This window comes from Hemiscyllium ocellatum, chromosome 4 (genome assembly GCF_020745735.1).
Source record: "Hemiscyllium ocellatum isolate sHemOce1 chromosome 4, sHemOce1.pat.X.cur, whole genome shotgun sequence".
In the NCBI taxonomy this organism is placed as follows: Eukaryota; Metazoa; Chordata; class Chondrichthyes; order Orectolobiformes; family Hemiscylliidae; genus Hemiscyllium; species Hemiscyllium ocellatum.
Window position 1 is genome coordinate 22,833,086 of NC_083404.1, and position 25,597 is coordinate 22,858,682.

General features: G+C 39.2%; 1 non-coding gene across 1 annotated transcript; it reads left to right on the plus strand.

Annotated features, from left to right (window-relative positions):
- The first annotated feature begins 14,556 nt into the window (after window positions 1–14,556).
- On the plus strand, window positions 14,557–14,653 carry trnai-uau (transfer RNA isoleucine (anticodon UAU)). The gene is made up of 2 exons: window positions 14,557–14,594; window positions 14,618–14,653. It is a non-coding gene; the product is annotated as a tRNA-Ile (tRNA).
- The last annotated feature ends 10,944 nt before the right edge of the window (window positions 14,654–25,597 follow it).

Below are 25,597 nucleotides of genomic sequence, written 5' to 3' on the forward strand. Positions count from 1 at the left end.
TTGGGCTGAAGAGCTTGTTTCCACACTGTAGGTAATCTAATCTTGATGCCTTGTTTTAAATTCAGATTCAACCCCTCCCCCCCACTTCAATTGACTAGTACATTTAACCCTGGATGGGGCAGACAAACCAAAAGTTGCATTAAATTATATGAACATGTTAATGCAATGCATCATACAACCCAAATAAATGCAAAATACTGAAGATCTAGAATAACAACTCATCAAATCTGACAGCATCTGTGAATAGAGTGACGTGGTTAAATGTTGGGTATCTAATGAGTCTTTTGAAGAGTTAATTGATATTAGATTGCCAGATACTCAAATTATAAATCCAGCCAACATCTTCAGAATTAAAACAAACTATAAAACTGTTATAAAAAATATGTTAAGAGCATGTCACAGTAAGCATGGTTTTTTTCACAGTGCTTTCCTCAGGGTGTTATATATATGTAGATACTTTCTAATTAACATGTACAGGGATGTGTCACAATGCTGGTCTTTTTACAAGATTATTATGCCCTTGAGTTTTTTCCCAGAGAGTTGGTAATTGGCCAGGCTCCAACTAGGCTGGGTTTGAAAGGTTTATTGGGGCCCTTTTTGTTTACCCTGAATAGATAATGCCTCTGGCCTAAGGCTTTCATGTCTCAAAGGGGCTTTTCTGTGTAGCTAGCCTTTGTTCAGATTCGAGTTTTTGATTCAGTTCAGCAGCAGTGTGTATGAAGAAAGGCAGCTGGGGTAAGTCCAGCCTGGTACTCTCTCTGTCTGACTTAAAACCTGTAAGCCCTGGTTTGTTTCATTTTTACTCTTTGTGCTAAGGGATGTGTTTATTGGGACTGCTGCCAATATTTTCTGAACAGCATCATTAAGTCAGATAGTCTATCAGGTTTTGGAGGGGATAAGTTACCCGGTATTCTATTTTCTGTGATTTGTGTTTCATTCTGTAATTTTGTAAACAAATTCTATTTGTTTAAAACTTGGCAGTCTTTAAAACTTGGGAATATCCACCGTGCATTTACCAACAACAAATAGCAAAGACACAGTCTGGGCTACCTGCTTAAAAGTGTTTTGAGGAGCCAGGCCTGATCCATAACAGATGTTGTGACACACCTCTAGAGTCGGTAAGATTGTAACCTGAGCCTCCTGATTCAGAGGTAGGGAGACTATCATGACACGACTAGAGACCCATCTCTGTCATATTTTTTTCTTCTTTTCTCAGTTGCATTTGTGAATAAAAGTAATACTTCACAGCAGACCTTGTTTCAATCTAGCTGTTTGGTTTAGACTGTAAGTGCCTGCTAACTTCGCAAATCTTTAATACCAATATAGAAATACATACGTTTCATGCTTGCTCCCGCCAGTCCCCAGTTCCTAAATAACGTGCACAATTAGGACCAAGAAACTCATGTTTATGAACTTAGTAACAAAACCAATTTCATGTTTAGATAAACTAAAATTGCCTGCAATCTAGCCATTCTGGGTCAACTAATGCCTTTTGTGAAATGATAGTGGCCTTGAACTCCAAATTACTATCAATGTTCAAACTTTAAAGTCTGGTTGAAGATTTGTAGCTCGGGTGTCCGTTGTTGTGGTTCTGTTCGCCGAGCTGGAAGTTTTTGCTGCAGACGTTTCGTTCCACAAACTCCATTAACAGACACATAGACCTGGACCCCATATACAAACCACTACAGCTGAAACTGACACCCGGAAACGGCAAGAACATCCATCAACAGACACATCGACCTGGACCCCACATACAAACTACTACAGCTGAAACTGACACCCAGAAGCGGCAAGAACAAACCACTATAAATACCGGAAGAAACATCAAAGCAGTGCTTCACAGGAGGCTCCAATAGCACTGATGATGTTCCCTAGCCAGGGAACGAAACGTTTGCAGCAAAAACTTCCAGCTCGGCGAACAGAACCACAACAATGTTCAAACTGCAATGGGGGAAAAGGCTTGGTTTTGTTCTGCCACTTGAAAGGATATTGCATTGACTCCCTTCCATATCTGCATGGCCTGCAAGCTGTAGTTCAATTATTACAGAATTACTTAGCTCAGACCTGCTCTTTTAGCCTTTATATTTACATGGTTAAATTCGGATTCTGAGCTTCAGGATGTTGACAGTTGAAGACTCAGTGATGATAGTACTGTTGAATGTTAAGGAACGATGGTAATATTCTCTCTTGTTGGAGATTGCTATTGCCTGACACTTACGTGCGTGAATGTTACTTGATACTTGTGAGGGCATGACTGGATATTGTCTGCATTTGGACAGGGTCTACTTCTAGTCTGCTTCTGAGGAATCGTGAATGGTGTTTAACATTGTTCAATCAGCATCAAACAACCGTGCTTCTGACCATTTAGTGAAGGTAAAACCATTGAAGGAGCAGCTGAAGTGATTGGCTTTCGGACATTATCCTGTGTAAAATCCGTAGAGGTATACTGGAGCTGAGATGACTGATCTTCGACAAAGAACTATCTTCCTGTGTGCCAAGTATGTTGATCCCAGAAACAGATGCTAGGAAGACACAGAGGTGAGTAAGTGCCAAGGCCTTCCAGTCAAATGACTTCCCAGTTTTATGGGACTTTGTCCTTACCTTCAAAAAGATTTTAAGCTTTCACTCCACACACTCCATTGTCCTCTCCACCAAAATTCCACCCCTACCCCTCCATGACATTTCATCCCCCTGTTATGCAGTCACTTTTAGAACAAAGTCCCTTAACAAGATCATCCTACCAATGATTCAAGTACATAGTGTTGCTTGCACTTATATGACAACATCCACTTGAAGTGGAACACTGGAAGCATAGTTGCACCTGGAGATTATGTTCTACTCATTGTATTAGTTTAGTTAGAAAGATGCAAATTAGAGATCATCCAGTGAATGTAACCCATGTACCTCAGTTTAAGGAGAAATATTTTCTCCTGCTTTCAGGTGTTAAAAAACACTGTTAAAAAGAACCAACTCTCCAGCCTCTTTAATTTCTGAAGAATCTTGATATTGAACTCAATGTTAACTCTCTCGACAGTTGACGGCCCATTGATTTCTCCAGCACTTTATATTTTATTGTACAATTCCAGCATCTGCTGTATTTTGCCTTTAATGGAATTTATGTATTTCTCTTGTGCCACAGTTAGATAACACAGGGAGATTATAATAGCAGAAGTAGTGGGACGTTTTTCAAAAAAAAAGAACAAATGGAGGAAACAGCTTTACAGGCTCAAAGTCAAAGAAGAACATAAAGAGAGTCAGAAGTTCTTCAAAGTACTAGGTGAGCTTGATTTAAAAAAAGTCTAAAACATGGAAAGCTGCAAGTTTTTCATAGACACTAAAGAGTACTTTCCATGACGTGGCAAAACTGTCAAATGGGATGTTCTTAGTTAATCTGTTGCAAAGGAATTCCACACCAACAAGATAACATGAACTTGAATGGGAGAGAGTGCATAGAATTCTCATGATATGTGGAGCAAAGAAAATTGTTAGGTAGAACTCCTGTCCAATTCTCTATGAAGACAGACCAGTGCACTTTGAAACTATACAAGTATGCATTGCTCCATTTTGTGAGGAATGATATGGACATATCTTTCAAATGTAGTACAACAAAGTGAAAGTTACCTTTTATTAAAAGCATCATTTGTATATTACTTCATTACATTCATGTAATGTTGTTGTTTTGTTGGTCATTATAAAATAAAATCATCAGGAAAGTGAATCTTGTTGGTCGTATTAGTCTACAGGGGTCAGAAATGAAGATTAAAATTGGTTATTATTTGAGAACTTAGGTTCTGTAGTGGAGAAAAATTAGATTTTAGTTTTATCCATTTCATGAAGATTTATTTTCTTTAAAAAAATGCCCAAGATGTAATTTTAAATATTGAGTTCAAAGCAAAACAACATTTAGCCCAGCTAACAACCAAAGGAGACAATTGCTCAGGTGCTTGCTGTCTTTACTGGATGCTTTTTGCTCCCAGTTACGTCAGAGAAATTCAGTAAGTGAAGCAACAAGCTTGATTATGAACTCTTCACTGAAGAATGAATGTCTGCAAGTGTACTACATGAAAAAGAGGAGTGAATCAATTTTACAATGGTTGTAATGAAATATTTCAAAATTATTTTTAGTATTACAGAGTTTTAATTGTGTAATACATTTATGATGTACATTAGCAATCTCTTTGTGAACATGTTCAGCGGCAAAACTTCGTAGCATACAAAAAGATGAATAAGAAACTTGTTGTCTATCAAGTCAGTTTTCACTTTGGGATCTGAATGTCCAGTAATATCAGCAACTAGGATCATAACAATGTCATTCAGCAAATGTGGTTATTTCAGTTTCTGGTTCCTTACAGTCTTGGAACAATATCAATGGCTTCCACATTTATTTATCCCACACATTCCTGAAGTGTGTAAGAAATGACGTGCTTTTATTCAGCAGTCTGTACACAATAGGCTAAATTATATGACAGGTATAATGGAAGAAGTTATTATAAAATAAAATGCTAATATAGTAGTTTTGAATGGTCAGTACAGAAGTTTACATAGATTATAGCATTAGCTAGTGAGTTTGTAGTTCAAGGTCTGTTTCAGTATGTTTTAATACAGCTGGTGGGGAAATGGTTTAGCTTAGTTGTCTAGTTTGTCAGTGTATACAGCAGTATGATACCAACAAAGTGGGTTCAATTCCCATCACAGGTTTGAGTTTACTATGAAGGACTCTCCCTCGCGTGAGGTCTGGTGGCCCTCACGTTAAACCACCTCCAGTTGCCTCACACTAATGACAGAGCAGTCACTATGGTCTGGTAAGACTATGGTGACATAACAACAACAATGTAGCTTGTGTCATTGTTGAGGATATTTGTTTTCTTGGCTCAGAACATTATACTTCAAACTTACTTCCTGACCAAGCAAATTATGTTGAAGGACAATGGGAGTTTTGTTCAAACCCAACATAAGGAAAGCCAAGATGACCAAATAGGCAGAGATTTTGTGGTGCTGCTTGCTGTCAGTGCCAGATATTGAGATTGAATTGTTTATACATTTTTCTGTAATGCATTGAGTATAAGAGGTAGCAAAACATATTACACTATATGTCTTGTTCCTGGCAGTAACATGCATATTTTTGTTTTTCTTTGCTTGTAATTTGGGTTAACGTTTCGGTTTAAACACATTAAAGAACAATAATGAGCTAACTGGTTCAAGTTTTTCTTTTAAATCATTATCAGTTTGCCAAATAAGATTAAAATGTCTTCCATAAACTGCCTAACTCATGTTTTCTGTGCATGTCTCTCATATCCTTTAAGTATTATAATCCTACTTTCTAACACCTCTAATCCATACAATTCCCTCTCCATCTTTATAAACATTGAAATACAAAGTCATCACTTTTCGTATGAGACATTATATTGCATTTTAATAACATTAGGAAAGTTGTCTGTAAGTCAGATATAAAACTGACAATTGACTGGAAGAAAAAGATTTGCTGTTGCGAGAAAGAACATTTATTAAATTCATTCCATTCAGAGAGGTCATTAATTTTAATAAAGAATATTTAGGATCATAACTGTCCATTGGAATGAATGGATAGTGAAACATTTATAATGACAGATTGCTTGAGCCAGCAATATATAACATTTTCGAGGATTGAGCCCATTTATTCACAATTGTCCAATTTGCTGTTGAGCTCACTGCAAGAAAGTCTTTGATATTTAATAAGATTGTTTCTTTGTTAAAAATAGAAAACGGTTAACAAAGTATACATTTTTTCTGAGGTTATTCCATTTTTATAGAGCCTATGAATGGATATTCTGTAATTTGTGGAACAATACTTCAACATTATATGAAAGTAAATGTCAAAACACACCAAAGTATCTACCAGAATTTGTATCCAGTAAGGAAAAATAAATCAGAGAAAATTGAGTTCTCATCTGTCTCAAGGATCAAGATCATTCATCAAGCTGGTTCTCCTATCTGTGCACACTATCAATCCATAACTTCCTCCTCCACTACTCCTACTTACTTCACTTCCAAATCATTTTCATTTCACAATTTCAGTCTCATCTTCAGCTTTTATCATGATTCTATTCACATTCAACTGCTCTATTCCCTGTCCCTACATGCGAACTGGTATTAATCAAGGGCTTCTTTCCTCAGACCATATTCCCTTTCAAAAAGAAACAAAAAAAAGTCCCTCAATACATTCATCATCTCCAACCTTTTCTCTTTCAGCTTTTGAAATGTGTCACCATCTTCTTGCTCAATTTTTTTGATAATCTCTATTTATATTCTATGCAACGGCTTCAGCAAATCTCTGTAACAAAATAGCTCTAATCACAGTAATGAATAACATTTTATATTACATTATCCCTTGTCAATCTTGACTTACTGATACAACTAGATTATAAGGGATTAAACACTGCAAAATGCTTTGAGACGTCTGATGATCATAAAACCTACTTATTTTATTAATTCCCAAACCACCCCAAATGGTACCACTTCATCCAATATTGCTTCACAATAGCTTAGTGGGCGGCACGGTGGCACAGTGGTTAGCACTGCTGCCTCACAGCGCCTGAGACCCGGGTTCAATTCCCGACTCAGGCGACTGACTGTGTGGAGTTTGCACGTTCTCCCCGTGTCTGCGTGGGTTTCCTCCGGGTGCTCCGGTTTCCTCCCACAGTCCAAAGATGTGCGGGTCAGGTGAATTGGCCATGCTAAATTGCCCGTAGTGTTAGGTAATGGGTAATGTAGGGGTATGGGTGGGTGGCGGGTCGGTGTGGACTTGTTGGGCCAAAGGGCCTGTTTCCACACTGTAAGTAATCTAATCTAAAATAAATGCACATCAATGTATTTCCTCCAATGTGCCTGAGTAACCAGATTGAAGTTTTAAACTCCATCTCGTATTGCCCTCTTCCTGCAACCTCAAACATTGCTTGCCTTTGTCTCCAGTTTAGCCTTTATGTTTACTCAAACTTTAAGCAGTAAACCTTTGTTTTATTACTAACCTCATTTCCAGTTTCTACACAACTACGTCCCTGACACTATGTTTTAAATAGTCAAATCTGTTTATACTTTTACCTAGTTTATTCTATGACGTATTCACCAACAACCTCCTCGACTATTAAGTTAATAAAATTGTTTCAGCTTGTCTCAATCTGCATCATTTTTTCAACCAAGCCCAGTTAATTTATATTTTCAGGGATTTTAATTCAGGAAATCAGAAAATGATGGTCAGATACAGAACTGCACACAAAACAAAGTCAGTCGTTGAAATTTATTTGGGGCAGTAGGATGATAGAGAGCATCATATTGCTACTAATTACATTGACTATTATTAGCTTAATTAGAACACAAGCAATTGGTTTGGCAGTGGGGTGGGGTGGGGGGGTTGTGGGGTGTGGTGGGGTAGGTTGTAGAAAGGGATACCACTGGTTTAATGGCTTGAAAATGAATTTTGCCCCATAACTTAGTCTGTGCCCAGACAAAATGTTGCAGATTACACTTGCTACTTGGTACGCTGGTAATCAAAAACTTGTGGATTCCTGAAAAATCAACTCTGTTCATACATCAAGTACATTTTCAAGAAATTAATTTTCGTTACAAAATTGAAAATGATCTGCTGCTCTCAATACTTCTGTAAGTGATATGTTTGAACCATGAAATTGATCAGGCTGACTTGGATTTGACTAGTCCTAATGCCTTTCATTTTTATGTAGGCAGGCATTTTATCTCTACTTGGTATTCACCTCTCTCTTACCAGCTGATGTTGTGATGAATTGTGAGCTCCAAACCACATCGAAACACTTCATGATAAATCAAAATAGTAAGCTCAAAACTAGAATTCCTATTTGTGATCGCCATATTGTGACCTGACATTGCCTTACCCCATACTGATTCCAAGTGAAGTCACATCGGTCATGTTATGAAACCCAAGATTACAGGTTGTAACAGATCTGTTATAGTGTACTTCAGACAGCTAATCCCATTGCCTTAAGATCCATATTTAGTGCCATGCACTGTTCTGTACACACTCCTGCATTTGCTTTCTTCATCAGCCCCACCTGATTAATTCTAAATTATTCTCATCTCCATTCATTCTTCATCTCATTAGACATTTCAACAAGAAAACTCGTCTTCATTAAAAAGCTGTTACCACCCCTCTGAATTCTTCCTCCATTCTCCTTCGCTGACTCCATCTAACCCTTTAATCTCACGTATTGTTATTAACTCACCATGACCTCTGACCTTCTCTTCTCTGGTATTAAACAATTAACAAAGGATTTAGCTCAATGAATTTTAAGCACAACATGCAATTGAGCGTCTTGTTCCCTCATTTTCCCTTCCATGCCCACTTTTTTGTACAAAGGTCCTCTCCCTGCTACTCCTCCACTTGGATCCTTTCTTCTGTCCTTTTACTTGTGCTCCAACTCTTCATTGAGAAATGCCAGTGTGATGTCAATCATCTTAATTTCTCTGTTCCTCTCACCAACTTGACCCTGTCTCCGTGTGAATTTGCTACACCTTTCTCTTTGGATTAATGCTGGGCTTTATCAAACCTACAGATAAGGGGGATGCTGTTGTCATCAGACATGCTGACTCTGTCTTACAGAGGCAGAGCACCAACTCCCAAACACAATACAGCTTCCCTGACACTGTAATGCATTTCTCATCATCAAACTCTAAATTTCAGGACTGTCATTGACCTCAGCTCCTCTGGAGGTCTTCAGACCACAGCTTTCAGCCTCAGTCCCCCAGGTCTGCACAGCTTGCTTTTACCTCTTTCTCAAAACCCACATCAGCAGTGCTATGGCAGACCCATTGTTACAATCAGTTCCTTCCCTACTAAACCTAATTCTTCCAATCTTAGTTCTATTTACCCCCACATTGTTCAGTTTCTTCCCATCATACAGTTGGATTTTCTTTATACTCATTCCACAATTTCCAGTTGCATGGCTCTAGCCACCTCATCTTCATTATTCCCCATCAGGATGTTCTGAAGGCTCTCTGCTTCTTCCTTGGTGGGACACGAATAGAGGTTCACACAATCCCCATCCAACGCAATGCTCCTTCATCTGCCTGAGCTCATTCTTACATTAAATAACTTGTTTACCTCCTCATTTTGTCCCATGTATAAAAGGTGTGCCTATGAGTCCCAGTTACGATTGACTCTTTGTGTGAGATGTGGAACATTTCTTGTCCTTCTTGCACTCCCATTTATATCTCTTTCTTGGATATGTCACTGACATCTTTGGTGCCACTTCCTATTCTCATCCAGAACTGGAAAAATCCATCAGTTTTGTTTCCAATTTGTAATATTTTCTCACTTTCACCACTTTCTCACTCTGTCTCTTCCCTTCCTTGACTTCACCGTTTCCATTTCAGGGAACAACGTGTCCATGTTGAAGTTTTGAAGAGTCGTACTGGACTTCTGAAACATTCATGCTGTTTTTCTCTCTGCACATGCTGCCAGACATTGTTTTTTTATTTCAGATTTCAGCATCTGTTGTGTTTTTCTTTTGTAATAAATATGGAAAATTTCTCATTAAATGCTCAGCTTTCTATCAATTTTGAAAGCCTTATGTCAAAAAATGCCATTGGCAGAAGCTGTACACTTTAGATTAGATTCCCTACAGTATAGAAATAGGCCCTTTGGCCCAACAAGTCCATACCAACCCTCCAAAGAGTAACCCACCCAGACCAATTCCCTTATATTTACCCTTGTCTAATGCACCTAATACTATGGGCAATTTATCATGGCAAATTCACCTGACCTGCACAGCTTTGGATTGTGGGATGAAACTGGAGCAGCTGGAGGAAACCCATGCTGACAAGAGCAGATTGTGCAAACGCAACACAGACAGTTGCCCAAGGTGGGACTTGAACCTGGGTCCCTAGCTATGTAAGGCTGCAATGCTAACCATTGAGCCACCATGCTGCCTTGATGCAATGATATGCAGCTATACACCAAGAAGACATAAGCTACAATAAAGACAACCTCAGATCCTGCCAAATGTTTATACATGGAATGATCACCAGACCAGAATTCTACAAGGTACACAACAAGAAAGAGTTGTGGACATGTTGCGCAGCATGAAATTTGGGGAAAACAAATTTATTATTGTACCATTTGCAAACATTGAAATAGCGTCTTTGCTGGGAACTAGACTTGTTTTTAATTTTTATAACATCTTGTCACAGAGGCAAGTTACAATATATAACTCTTTTGAATTCAAATGAAGAAAATGTACTTACTGAAATAACTTCATGAAGGCCAGTATCCCATCATCAAGTCTCCCTTTATTTACACATCCATCCTACAAAACACCAACTCAGAGCTGGCTCCTGGAGTAAACAGAGCCCTGACACATCTCTTTGTATCTGTCATCCAGAACTCCCTAATTGGACAAGGTTAATAGCCCCAATCAGGGAACTCATATTCCATGAGATCCACTTGGCCAATCTTGTTCTAATCACTACACCGACAAACAAGAAGAACTAATGATAAGACCTACAAATGTTGCACTTTCTGCATTATATAGAGTTCACCAATTTCACACACAGGATCAGAATGAAGGGATATTTCTGCTTTCCTCACCAAGATGAATAAATAGTTGAAAGAGAAAAAACAAAAGCAAGAGGAATTACAAGCTGATTTTAATACAATGAAAAGCTTCTCGGTTTACAAGATCATTTGGAGCAATGCACAAGTGAATCAAACCAGGTTGCACAATCTTGCTACAGAAAGATTGACTTGAGATCAAAGCAATGCTGGAGAAAATGATAGACCAAATGAAATTAGATGGAGATGCACAGCAACACAATAAGAATCTGTGAATTACAGAAATAAATATTAGCATTTATTGAGTGATGCTTGAGTGATAAGTAACAAGCAGGGCATCAAGGACACAAGACAATCATTGAAGCAACAAATTGAAGATGCCCAAATTTTAATGAAAACAAAAGAGGAGAAGCTGGGAGAGGCTGGTCAACCATTAGAACAGTCAATTAATGAGAAAATATACTTAGTCAACTTAAATCTAAAATCGTAATAGAATGTGAAGAATTGATGGTGTAAAATCCAAAGTTTCCAAATGAGCTGAAAGCTCTGAAAAGAACAAAACAAATTGTCAAGTGATTAGAACCACTCAAAACATCTTGAGTAACAAATTCAGTTAGTTAAATGAAACAATGCTTTACTGTAGTGCATCATGATAAATGTTCTTGAACAAAAACTGCAACTCTTGAAAGGAGAACTTAATGTCATCTCCAGATAAAATCACTCTCAGAAAATCTGAACATACTACCAAATCACTTATGTCCTCATAGATTTTCTTGTTATTGCAAATAGTTATAATTTATTTTGGACAGGTTGTCAGTGTGCCTCACCTTTGAGAGAGTATAGTTTTAACGACACCATGAGCAATATGTGATTCTTTCTGGTATTGAATCTGCATCTGATTTGCAAGCTTATCACAAAGGAATCAGTTGATTGTTGTTACATCAGTTGATATCTTAGAATGCATTTTACTGTTTTAGTATGAACTAATCAACAGATTCAATTAATCTTTGATGAGTGACTGATTGTTACACCATTAACATTATTTTGCAGACAGCTGTTGGCCAGCTCAATGTCTGACAACACTTAAAGCCAGTACATCTTCCTTCGTGGGAAAGAGTGAATAGAGGTGAAACCATTTCTAACTTTTTAAGCTGATGAATGGAGCTATTGCCCATATGAAATCCAGCTCCTAATCTTTCTGATCACAACTTATCATCAGAATTGGAAGCAGTTATTGGAAGGATACATTTGAATCATACATTAAATTTTGATTCTTGGTTTTGATTGTATTTCACTTCCTGATCAGTGTCAGAAGCAGAGTCACCCTGTCATAGAGATGTACAGCATGGAAACAGTCCCTTCAGTCTAACTTGTCCATGCCAATGAGACATTAATCTATTCCCATTTTCCAGCACTTGGCCCATATCCTTCAAAACCCTTCCTACTTACTTACCCATCTGGATGTCTCTGAAATGTTATAATTATACCAACTTCTACCACAACCTCTGTGTGAAAAGATTGCCCCTGATGTCCCTTTTATATCTTTCCCCTCTCACCCTAAACCTATGCCCTCTCATTCTGGAATCCCCCACCCCAGGGAAAATACCTTGTCTATTCCTTGCCCCTCATGATTTGATAAACCTCTATATGGTCACCCCTCAGCCTCTGACGCTCCAGGGAAAACAAACCCAGTCTATTCAGCTTCTCCGTATAGATCAAACCCTCCAACCCTGGCACCATCCTTGTCAATCTTTTCTGAACCCTTTCAAGTTTCACATCATCCTTCTGATACGAAGGAGACCAGAATTGCACACAATATTCCAAAAGTGGCCTAACCAATGTCCTGTACAGCCACAACATGACTTTCCAATTCCTGTACTCTATACTCTGACCAATAAAGGAAAGAATACCAAACACCTTCTTCACTATCCTCTTTCCCTGCAACTCTACTTTCAAGGAACTATGAAGTTGCACTCCAAAGTCTCTTTGTTCAGCAACAATCCTCAAGACTTTATCATTAAGTGCATAAGTCATACTCTGTTTAGCTTTTTTCAGAATGCAAAATCTGGCATTTATCTAAATTAAACTCTATCCGCCACTCCTCAGCCCATTGGCCCATCTGATCAAGACCCTTTCGCACTCTGAAGTAACTTTCTTCGCTGTCTATTACACCTCCAAATTTGGTGTCATTTTGCAACCTTTACATCTGATTTTATCCTGACCTAAGCACTTTATCAACCTACCTACTTCTACCTTTGTAATATTATCTAACTCTACCCCTGCCCAGAGGCACTAACCCTTAACTACAAACATAACCTTTCCAATGTTCTTCTGGATGGCTCCCACTCCTTCATTTCTTCCATACCTCATCATGTTCATGTACCATCCAGTACAAGTTTCTTTCATCCATCTTGACTTTTTAACTTACAGTTCACCTGTGTTCTAGCATAAACTCACATTCTAATATTCATACCCATTCATAGTTTCTCTACATTTCCAACATTTTGTGTTAAAAGTAATCTCTAAATCCAGGCTATTAGCACTGTGAGAAACTAAAAATGAGTTTACTGGTAATTTAAGGGCATTGAACTACTGACATAGATTGTTATTGCTTTACCATAAATGCTAAGACTTTAACGGGTTTTAAAAAAAAAGCTATGAAAAGAATAAATATTTATTTATTGATACTGGCAAGAATAACTTGCAATCCAATGGGTTTCTGATATTGAGAGTTGGCAGGCTCACTTACACTACTGATTTCCATGTGGGTCTTCCTTATCTTCCATTTCAGTGGAAAAATAGATACATAATACAACTAGCAGTTGATGCCAGACTGCCAAGTCCCTTTCAAAGATGTGGAGGAGTTCAGGGAAGATGAGCAAAAAATATCTTGCCTAATTTTTCAAAATCATCATGGATTACTTGAAAGTCTCATTGTGGGTAGAGAAAGCCAGGAAGAAGAAGTCTTTTCTTTTAATTTAAGTTCAAGAATAAAGAAATACTAATAAATTCATATAAGGTAAGGTGAGTTGAGTACTGCATATGGTTTGGTTATATCATTAAAGAAATATTAAGCACTTGGGTTATACTGTAACGTGACACTGGGGTTGAAGAGCTAGGAATAATTTTGGTCTAATCCAATGAATGAAAAATAGCTGGGTTAGGGTCAGCTAAATTTAATGGAAGTCAACATCATTTGTCTGTGAGTTGGTACAAATCTCTAAGACTGGTGCGAGCTCAGGCAAGTGAGTTTATATTAAAATAGTGGTTAAAATCCTCTGACTACATAAATCACATTATATTAATGCAGTATAACTCAACATCCGAATTCTTGCCTAACTATCAGCACTGAAATCAGTTATTCAGCACTGCAGATTCGTATGGATAAAAGCTATTCTAGAATGGCTGCAGTAAACAGCAGGCAAGTTTAATTCTATAATGTGATATGTTAGCAACACAACAATCTGTTCACTAGCCCTGGAATGGGTTTTGCAAGCATCAGGCCAAAAAGGCAATAACTTATAAATTAAAGACAAAAGTGGCACAGAGAGAAATCAGTGTAGCATCATGTCAGTAATAAAGTGGCTGTGTTTTTCTAGCATAAATGCACTTATCCATGCCATCATAAAATAACCCTAACCTCAGTAAAGGCTTTTTCATATCATTTATTATCAGGTTTCAGGCCAGTTTTCATCTTTGATGTTTTACCAATCAAAATAATTTCAGACTTAAATGGGTACAGCCCCTTGTGCAACAAATTTCAATGTATAGAATGAAGGCATGACCAACACTACTTTAAATATAAATTCAATTTTCATAATCAGTAAACAGATTTAATTAACTACCCTTCCCAAAAAAAATAAAAGAATCCCCAGCAGCAGATTTATTTGGAACAGCTTTGAAACTCACTGTCTCATGTGACTCATGATACAAATTCCATTAAGACTAGATTTTGTACCATGCACTAATAAAAGCAGGAGCCCGGGCTGAGCGGAGCAGCTCCAGTGGCGCAACCGGTTAGCGCGCGGTACTTATAGAGCAGTATCAGGGCAGTGGGCAATGCCGAGGTTGTGAGTTCGAGCCTCACCTGGAGCAAGGTTTTAAAACCAATTCCAACACCGCACAGCCCAGATGGCCTCCTTCTTCAAGGACCGCAGATTCCCCCCAGACGTGATCGACGATGCCCTCCACCGCATCTCCTCCACTTCCCGCTCCTCCGCCCTTGAGCCCCGCGCCGCCAACCGCCACCAAGACAGAACCCCACTGGTTATCACCTACCACCCCACCAACCTGCGCATACAACGTATTATCCGCCGCCATTTCCGCCACCTCCAAACGGACCCCACCACCAAGGATATATTTCCCTCCCCTCCCCTATCAGCGTTCCGCAAGGACCACTCCCTTCGTGACTCCCTTGTCAGATCCACACCCCCCACCAACCCAACCTCCACCCCCAGCACCTTCCCCTGCAACCGCAGGAAATGTAAAACTTGCGCCCACACCTCCACACTCACTTCCCTCCAAGGCCCCAAGGGATCCTTCCATATCCGCCACAAGTTCACCTGTACCTCCACACACATCATCTATTGCATCCGCTGCACCCGATGTGGCCTCCTCTATATTGGTGAGACAGGCCGCTTACTTGCGGAACGCTTCAGAGAACACCTCTGGGCCGCCCGAACCAACCAACCCAATCACCCCGTGGCTCAACACTTTAACTCCCCCTCCCACTCCACCGAGGACATGCAGGTCCTTGGACTCCTCCACCGGCAGAACACAACTACACGACGGCTGGAGGAGGAGCGCCTCATCTTCCGCCTGGGAACCCTCCAACCACAAGGTATGAATTCAGATTTCTCCAGCTTCCTCATTTCCCCTCCCCCCACCTTGTCTCAGTCGGTTCCCTCAACTCAGCACCGCCCTCCTAACCTGCAATCCTCTTCCTGACCTCTCCGCCCCCACCCCACTCCGGCCTATCACCCTCACCTTGACCTCCTTCCACCTATCCCACCTCCATCGCCCCTCCCCCTAGTCCCTCCTCCCTACCTTTTATCTCAGCCTGCTTGGCTCTCTCTCTCTTATTCCTGATGAAGGGCTTATGCTCGAAACGTCGAATTCTCTATTCCTGAGATGCTGCCTAACCTGCTGTGCTTTGACCAGCAACACATTTGCAGCTAATAAATGATTGGCAATAGGAAGTCACGATGAAGCATAACATGAGAATAATTTTCAGATGAGAAGGTTGAAACAACGCAATGAAACATGGGATTTGGCTGCCTCATTGTGAAGCAGAAAAATCTAAATTCCACAGTACTACACTACACAATAATTACACTACTTAGAAAGCAGAGCATTTGAAATAGTGGCAATCTCATGAACCTTAACTGAAACAGCAGTATGTTTATATGATATCTAGCATGATCTTTACAAATGGCTGCATTATTTTACTCAGCAGGTGACTGTGAGACAGAAACAGAGTTAACATATCAGGTCAATGACCATGCACCAGAGCATTTTTCAACACTTGGATTCCCACTGTTTGATTTAATCTGTAGTTGTCACAACATGATATTAATATAACAAGGCAATAATACTGAACAGTTAGATTATAGATGCCACTATGGACAAAAAAAAATGTTACTGCTAGTGATAGCTCCCTTTGTGACCACAATTCAGTTTCAGGTCAGGGTCTAATTGGTCTTGACATTTTGGCAAGGGATTACAAACTTTGAGGAAACAACTTTATTAGGTCAACCTTTTTTTTGTGTGGAAGCTATGGAAAATATTTCTTCCTTTTGTATGTTAAGAGGACGTCTCTGGTCATTCTGGAGACTCATCAGATTTCTACTGTTTTAAACATCTAAAAAGCCTTCTGGATACACATGGCAATTGTGATCTGACATGAACTCATTTGACAATCCAAACAAGCACCTAGCTATTGCCAGAAAGAGCCAATTTATTGTACCAGACTTATGTTTCCAAGTGGAGCAAAGGAGTGCTTGCAGCCACATTTGTTTCCAGCTGTGGATGACATCCATTTGCCTCTGGTTCAATAGCTCTGAGTATTCTGTCTCTCCTGGTAAAAAATGAGGTCTGCGGATGCTGGAGATCACAGCTGAAAATGTGTTGCTGGTTAAAGCACAGCAGGTTAGGCAGCATCCAAGGAACAGGAAATTCGACGTTTCGGGCATAAGCCCTTCATCAGGAACGAGGAGAGTGTCTCTCCTGCTGATGACAGATTAGGGATATACTACTGATTCTAGCCATTAGGTCCAATGTCCATGCTTCAAAGGTGCTAACAACTTTATTCCTAGAATTTGGGATAAATTTGGATCCATGCTAGGACCCTGAAATTTGCAAAAATTAAATTTGAGAAACTAAGTAATTTTTTCTACAAAAAAGAGAATTGAGTAACTTCAAAAACGTAAATTGTAATTTTTTTATGAAGATGTGGGTGTACTGAACCTTTAAGAGAGTTAAAAGCTAGCAGAACACAGCACCAAGTATTCTGAATAAGATCACAATGTAACACTTGGTCAAAACCTACATTAGCTGCATTGCCTGGAAACGACAAAACAGATTCAAATTCGGCCAATCAGTTTAAATTATAGCCCCAAAATACCAAACTCCATTCAAGTTTGAATTTAGTATATTGACAATCTTAAAAGCCAATGACAGAATCCAATGCTTTGGGGGTGTAAGACTGGGGAACATTCAACAGTTGGTAGGAGACCTGCCATGCCACCAGCATGTAGAAACTGCCTGAAAAATAGCTCTCTTAAAGGTACCTTTGTCAATCCATGATCTTTGAAGCATAATCCCTAGGAAGAAGAAAAGAAGATACAGGAAAATCCAAATAGATGATTCAACAGCTGGCTGGTTTTGAAAACTTGGATGTTTGGGAAATCTTAATCGGGGGAGGGGGTTTTTCGGCTGAGTATTGTAGAAGGGAAGGTAAAAGATAGGATAGAGGAAGGAGTTGTAAATAGTTAAAAATCGCACAACTCCAGGTTATAGTCCAACAGGTGTATTTGGAAGCACTAGCTTTTTGAGCACTGCTCCATTATCAGGTGGTTGTGGAGTATAATACTCCATTCATACTCCACAAACACCTGATGAAGGAGCAATGCTCCAAAAGCTAATGCTTCCAAATAAACATGTTGGTTTATAAACTGGTGTTGTGTGATTTTTAACTTTGCACACCCGAGTCCAACACCAGCATCTCCAAATTGTAAATAGTTGTTGGTTAATTATCCTCTGTTATACTTTAAGAAATAAAATTGTTAACTTTTACTTTAAATAGTTCTTGGCCTCTCAAATATTCACAGATTACTGCACAGGATATATCATTTTTGTGTTGCTAGTTTAAATTAAACAGGAGGCTTTACCCCGAGTCATAACAAAATTCGAGCTTAGCACTTAAAGAAATATTGGTCAAGTATCCAAATTACTTTAAAGTCACAGAACAGAACCTTATTGCTTTGCTGTAAAAAGCTCAGCAGGGTATTGCAGCACCTGTGTTCTGACGAAGGGTCATGGGAACTGAAACATTAACTCTGATTTCTCTTCACAGGTACTGCCAAACCCTGCTGAGCTTTTTACAACAATTTCTGTTTTTGTTCTTGCCTCTGATTTACGGCATCTATGGTTCTTTTTGTTTTTATTCTTCTTTTATTCTGACTGGTGCAGAAGTTCTGGTTATTAGAATCTCATGGTTGATGTTTCTGATTTAATTGGCATTGCTTAAAGCCTGAGTTTTCTGACAAATTCAGGCAAACTGATGGAATTACTTCACTTTTCTTCTTCAGTGCCTTTCCTCTCATTAGACCTGCAAGATCTTCCTTGCACTTTCCTTGAATGTTAACACACCTGCTTTAACAATGATAATGTACAAAAATATATCTTCTGTTTGACAGAATGTGATTAACTCCTATCAACTAAAATAGTCAAGTTAATTTTAAATTTAAAATTCTGAATCACAAGTTTTCATACTCAACTGTAATCCTGTTATGTAAGGGTCAACTTGAGATTGTTATCCACAGATCTCAGTCACCCATCAAAACCAACACCAAATAGTCAATATTTGCTTGTTTTGTCCATGCCCACAGCCCAGCTAAGTTCTGCCTTTATGAAAGGTCCATACTTACACTTTTTAGTAGAGGATTCCAGTGTCTGATCAAGGTTGGGAAAATAAGATGCCTCTCTTGCCACCTGAGAAGAGCTGAGGACAATTTTACCTTTTCCAAGTGCAATTATTCAATGAAGCACAGCGCAAAATCTACACTTAATCTTTCCTGTCTCAATGGTTCAACAACACCCTGAAACTTGCTGGACTGTGAATTGAGCAACAGATTTACTTGCTAAAGTATATTTTCCCAAGGAAACTCTCTGATCGGATCAAATACTCCCTTCTCGAGCATTCCACTGAATTTCCAAACTTCTGCTGGAAGATTGATACAACCCAGATGAAAGATCATGGACCATATGCTGTTGACTTAAATAAAAGAATGATAATGAAGAGGAAAAGAATAACAAAAAGAGATTGCATGCACTGTTATTTAGCAGAGAAGTTAAATATTGCTAAAAGGAGAATAGCAAAGTTTTATGTCTTGCAATCATCAGGACTATGACACAAGTAGAGTTGATTAAAAAAAATGTTTACCAAGATGAGAAGAGGATGCTGAGTTGCTGAGCTATTATTTTCAAAGAGATAAAGTAAGAACAGATATCCATCAATAAGACTAATGCTAAACAGAATAAGCAGACGTGATCAAGACAAGCCATTCCTTAACCAGATCAGACCCAAGCTTTGCAGTCCTATTGAATCTATTCATAACTTGTGGCAGATATTTAAACAACTCATTGGAGAAGAGGTTCCAAATACATTTGAGGAATCCAGCACATTACAAAAGTTAAGACTGAAACATTTGTAATAACCTTCAGCCAGAAGTGCTAAGTTGATGACCCATTTTAGCCTCGTCCAGGCATTGGAGATGACAGTTTTAAGCCAATTTGATTCCCTCCTCATGAATGAGAGGCACAGGACAATGTAAATGTTATTGGCCTTGACAATATTTCAACATTAGCATTGAAGATGTGCTCCAGAACTTGTTGCACCCGCTTTTGGTAAAGCTACATTTATCCCACAATGTGGAAAATTGCCTAGGCATGTCCTCTACCCAAAAAAGCAGAACATATCCATCCTGGTTAATTACTGATGCCCAGTTTGGTTTTCTGCTATGCCCACTCAGCTCCTGACCCCATTACTACCTTGGTACAAACATGGACAAAAAAGTTGATTTCCAGAATTGAGGTTAGAGCACCTGTCATTATAATTAAGGCTACCTTTGACCAGATGTAGCATTAAGGAGATCTAAGAAATCTGGAGTTGATGGGAATCAGGGAAGATCTTTGGTTGGAGACATAACTGGCTCATCTGAGGATAGTTGTGGAAGTCAATCATCTCAGCTCCAGGACATCTCTGCAGGAGTCCCTCAGGATTGAGCCCTTGGTTCAACCATTGTCAAGTCCTTCGGGGCGGCACGGTGGCACAGTGGTTAGCACTGCTGCCTCACAGCGCCAGGGACCTGGGTTCGATTCCCTCCTCAGGCGACTGACTGTGTGGAGTTTGCACGTTCTCCCCGTGTCTGCGTGGGTTTCCTCCGGGTGCTCCGGTTTCCTCCCACAGTCCAAAGATGTGTGGGTCAGGTGAATTGGCCGTGCTAAATTGCCCGTAGTGTTAGGTAAGGGGTATACATATGTATGTATGGGTGGGTTGCGCTTCGGCGGGTCGGTGTGGACTTGTTGGGCCGAAGGGCCTGTTTCCACACTGTAAGTAATCTAAGTAATCAATGACCTTCTCTCCTTTTTGAGGTCAGATGTGAGTATATTCGCCAATGACTACACAATGTGCAGCAAAATTTACAGATACAGAAGCAACCCAAGGTGTAGACTGCATTTTTTTTTAAACTGTGGCTGTCTCTCTTACGACTGTGAATATTCAGATATTTTCATCTACACATTTTCTGACAGGAGGCTTCTGTGTTTAATGGCTCCCACAGATTCTACACAATTGCACTTCCATAATGGTCTTATGACTATGGCAAACCATCCGGTACATTATGCACTGTTGTAATTCTCCAAACAGCTTATATTTATCCCTCTCTTCCTGACAATTTGTCCCTTGCCCCTCCCATACCCGCAGGCTGTTGCTGGTAATGTAGATGCCCAAAAAAAGTTCATTCTAAAATAAAGAAGCTGCCTTTGCATGCATGGCAAGCACTTAAACACCTTTGTTTCTTTTAGATGAGGTGTGAGATCCGTCAGCAAACTTGATCTGAGGGCGGTAGTGCAATAATCTACAGTCCCTCGACTGGGAGCACTGAGAACCTCCCTTCAGATGATGCTTGTGAAGGATTAACCTTGAGTTCAAATGCACTCAAGTCGTCAACCTTCAAAACATTTAATGAATGCACCCCTTCACTATCCTATTGTCATATTCATTTTGGCTTAGATACCATGCACCCTCTACATTCTTAAATGTTGGTGGCACAATTCTTCCAATGCATCAGAGGACTTGCTGAGGACGAGTCATGTGCCTATTCCTGACTTTAAATGTACGCAGAAAGAGCTTCTCGTATGAAGTAGCCAACTATTAACTGGCTACTTATGGGCCTTAACAAGACCAAGAGTAATAGGGCCCATTCAACAACTCTCACACCTAATTCCAAAATTTTAAATGGAGGGAAAGTGCAAGGGAGGGAAGGATACCTGCCTGAGTTTAGTTGCCCATGGCATCCCACCTTCATCACCTGCCAACTCAACAACTGGTAAGTGCAATACCCAAGCCAACATCCAATTTTGTTTTGGGTTCAGCATCAATTTTTTTTTCAGATTTTTGGGCTGGGGGAGCCTGAATGGGTGTAAAATGTGGAGTTCAAGGTGACTGATCTACTTAGGATAAAAACGTTCTGATTTTTTTCTCTAGCATGTTTGTTCATTTGGGGATACAAATGATTACCGCTTTCTCAGATGGGCAGTTGACAATTAGTAGTAGCAATTTTCTCATAATTTATTGAGTTTGCAAAGAAACCGCTTAGAATTAATACATTAGAGTATTCAACAAAGAAAGTACACAACCGTGATAGATGAGAATGCTTCACTGATCATGAAGTAATCCTGTGAAGGTGGAGAAGGTTGGCGATTTGGGGGGTGGTGGATTTATTTTTGTTTCTGATGTCAGTCGTTTATACTAACAGATTTACTAACAGTTTTTGTTTTTTCCTCAGACTGCTCAGGTCTTCCCCTGTCTCTCTGTCTCTCTCTTTACCCCCAACAGTCTCCACTGCCTCCCCTATACTCTACAAAACATACACCTGTTGATATTCCTTACTTAGGGGCTTGGCCACCTTTGCTGTGTCAATCTGCTGTCCAAAAGTTCTTGGCTGTAGAAACGTAGAAGATAAGAGCAGGAGTTGGCCATTTTGACCCCTCAAGCCTATATTGCCATTCAATACGATCATGGTTGATCATTGAGCTCAGTGCCCTGAACCTGCCTGCTTACCCCATATCTCTTAATCCCTTTAGTCAAACAAGCTATATCTACCTCCTCCTTGAAAACAATGGCCAATTGACAGCTACTCATTATTGTAGGATGACTGTTGTTCCCTTGCCCACCTCCATTTGAAGGTTAACTCTTCCTTAAAAACTTATTTCTCAGGCACTGTTTTTGTAATTCAATGGTGTGGCAATCCATAAATCATTTGTTTGATACTTGAAGAAATGTAGTTACTAACGTGATACATGCTACATAGGAAATGCTGAATATTAAATAGTGAAAGAATGCAGTTTTAAAAGGGATCCTGACACCCAACACTGTGGGACATTTTACTTCTCATTGTCCTGTAATGAGTTCCAATTTGCATGCCGTGAATAATTATTTATGTAAAACTCTTTCTATGAAGTCCTACCTGCAAATTAATGACCTAAACAGAGAGAAATAAAATCGCACCCAGTTTATGTTTGTTTAAAGGTGGCCTGCACCAGTCAGCTTTTTTTTGTTAAGTATGTCTGAGGTCAGCAGTTTTCCCCTGATTGATCTTCATGGCACAATGGAGAGGAATGAGAGAATGTCAGCCTATATAGAGGGTCAGGACTATCAAGGATGAGTCAGTGGCAAAGATGGAGGTGTATAGAGTGTGTCACTGCAATAAAGAGAGAAAAACCAGGGGATGGGCTTAGGAATACGGAAGAGTGAATTAAAATGAATCTGACTGTGGTAGGAGGTATTGCTGGAGGCTGTCAAGCAAGGTAGGGAAGTGAGGAACCTAAAAATCGGTATCTCTGCAGTCCCTGGGTAATCGCTAGTGGAGACCTCACAAGACTTTGAATTCACATCATTTCAATTATCCTCACAGATAGTGGCCTCAGGCAAAGTTCTTAACAAAGCATAGAAGGAGGTTCAGCTGACCAGCCAAGTTCAGTCATGTCCTACAGAGTGAGGCATATAACATTGAACACTAACCTGAATGTTAGGGCAAAACCTGCAAAGAATAAATTCAAATAAGAAGACAACTATCATTCTGAAAGTTTATGACAATCGTTTTACATATTTCCCTAGACATACTCACTTCCCTCATTAATGACACTCTTACTCTCTCCTTCCCTTTATAAGAGTTCGGGCTGTCCATGGTTCTTAGTTCACATAAAATAGCTGCCCATGCCTTTTAGTTGACATAAAAATGGCAAAAGAAATTTTTAGCTGAAGCAGTAATATACCCAATTACAATCATGGCCTTCATACTCATAACAACCACATAAGATAGTAAAGTATCTCATAGAAATCGCAAATTAGGGTCTAATTAACAAGAAGCAAAATTTTGTATCTAATTAAGAAGAAGCAAACATTTACCATTTCATACACTGAGACTTTTGATAAAGGAAACACTGATAGAAGCCTTTCTTGCAGGCTAATTTAAAACTTGCTATTTAATATAAGATAGAAGGGACAAACACTTGACTTGGTTAAGACCGTTTAGGAGATTGCAATCATATGCACATATATTTTATTTATAATATTTTTAGCGTAGTCACATCAAGGGAGTTAATTGGATTCCTGTAGAGTCAGCTTTAGACACAGAGGCTGTCTTGATAAGGAACACTTTTGAAAAACTTTGATGGAGGCCACTTTTACTAGCTGGTTCAAAGTTTGTTATTCAGTGTAGAGTAGAAGGAAAAGGCCAGATCCAACAATAATTAAGGCACTTTAGGTAGTTGTCACTACATAAAATGTCCACCTCTTTCGGTATACTGAAGGTCCAGTGTGACCAACAAACTAACATGAAGGAGGTTAACTGAATTCCTGTGGACAGACAGCCTTAGACAGCAGGGAAAACCCCCAAACTTGCTTGCAGGGAGAATTGAATATCAAATTCAGATGTAGTTGAAAAGGATGCATTGTGAATGCCCAAGAAAAGCTGGTAAATATCAGAAAATCACACAGTCACGTGATTACCTTGCTTGGATGTGTATGGAGAAAGTGTATGGCATTCCTGAAGAAGGGCTTATGCCCGAAATGTCGATTCTCCTGCTCCTCGGATGCTGCCTGGCCTGCTGTGTTTTTTCCAGCACCACATTTTTCAACTCTGGATGTGTATGGAATCAATTGATAATATGATTGGTTTGTAATAGTCAAAGTTAGACTGAAAAGAAATGTTTAAAAGTTTGTCTTTCCTTTATACAGTGAAGAAACTTCTGAACCATGAGAGGTTTCTTCCCACCAGTGTCATATCAATAAACTCTTTGATACTGGACATGGACTCCAGATATTGAGTGATTTATTTAGTCATTCTGCCTCAACAATGAACATTCTATAAAGAGTGATCAAAAAACTTGTTACTACTTCTCCTAATAAAATAAACATCTCCACCCTCCAGGAATAGTTAATGTGTGCTAACCATGAGTTGTGCCAGTATGTGATTACCTCCTTGACTTAACCATTTCCAATAAATGATGATGCACAGATTAGTGAAGGGAAGACAATGCAGTTTGAATTATTTATAAGTGAGATCGAAATGTGACAAACAAGAAATTGTGCAATATTTGTGATCTCAATAAATCTTATGGTTAGTGGCAGTAGAATTAGACAGAAATGTTGTGGATGCGACCCAGAGCTGAAGAACTGAAAAACCCCTGCAGATATGGCCCCCAGACACATTGGGGTTTGGAGGGGTATTCCAGGATGCTTTAGAATGGGGACCAGTGATCCTTTGGTCAGATCTTTTGTTAAATGCAGCGTGGGACATATAATCTTGGCAGAGATTATTTCTGTACAATATGTGAGGGAGTGAAGGACAACTCCTAACTTCCATTATTTAAAGAAAGATAACAATTTATTTTCCTAAGTGAACACTGAACAAAACTATTAACAAAATCAAGCCTCCTTTTTTTAACTGATTACTATCTGACTGCAACTCTGTAAAAATGCTGCTCCAATAACACAATTATGAAATGTTACATTAACATAATCTCAAGTCTCTGTCTTCTCCACTGTCTTTAATTTTCTGTCTGCTGATCTCCCTGGGTCATTCACTTTTTGCTGCTTTTACAGGAAAAGGTACCTTTTGATAGAGAGTGCCTTCTTAATTCTTTGAGAGCAAGATGTTAGATGAGCAGTTAGCTCTCCAGCTCTACAGCAATTGCTCTGTTATTCAGTGGTAGTTGCTCTGACCAATTTTGAAAATGCCCTAGTTTTGTATCCCCTAAACATTATACTCTGGCATTGGTTTGATGTTGTCAATATAATAAATTCAAAATCAATTGGGTTTTAGTGTCCTGGGCATAAATTGATTGGTGAAATTTGTCAAAACAGCAACCAAAATTCAGGTAGCATTTAACAGCCAATTGTTACATGTATCTATTTTAGAACAACCCATCTCTTAGCTATTCTGTCCTGCAGCTGCAGCTTTCAATTTAGTTCAAAAAATCAAAACACACTTTCTGCCTTGAAGTGAACATACATTCTTTCGACTTTGTAACACA